Raw genomic sequence first — 518 nt, 5'->3', positions numbered from 1 at the left:
TTATGGAAATGTAAAAACTAGGCATGAATATAAATGCCACTATGTATTTATATTAGGGTGGTCCAAAAGAAAGTAAAGGAAAAATTACACTCTGGGGGTGTTCCGATCGAAAAATATGGATTTTCAAGAATTCTATACCATTTCTACGAAAAGTTGCTTTTGAGCGCTTTCAGCGACCTCTAAAATTTTTTTGATTTCAAAATTTAAAAATACGAGTAAATTTCTTTCGGTCTAGAACAATCCTAGCAGGTGTGATACGGCTTTATTTTTTCACATGCATTTTTGTACATTTGTGCATTTTGACTGTACCAGCTTACAAGAAAACAAAAAAATTCGCGTACACCCCTGAATCTAAACTACTTTTGAAAGGTAATTTCCAAATTTGTTTGCCGAACCAAACCATTTTTCGGTGACACCTACAATCGGCGAAAAAACAATTTTTTTAATAGTTTTAGAGGAACTATCAATGCTTTCCTTTGGGAAAATTTAAAGATTTTCAGAGAGCTTTAATTTACTGA

The sequence above is a fragment of the Rhagoletis pomonella genome, unplaced genomic scaffold (genome assembly GCF_013731165.1).
Source record: "Rhagoletis pomonella isolate Grant_MI unplaced genomic scaffold, Rhpom_1.0 Rhpom_scaffold_00002, whole genome shotgun sequence".
In the NCBI taxonomy this organism is placed as follows: Eukaryota; Metazoa; Arthropoda; class Insecta; order Diptera; family Tephritidae; genus Rhagoletis; species Rhagoletis pomonella.
This window is presented reverse-complemented; position numbering follows the sequence as displayed.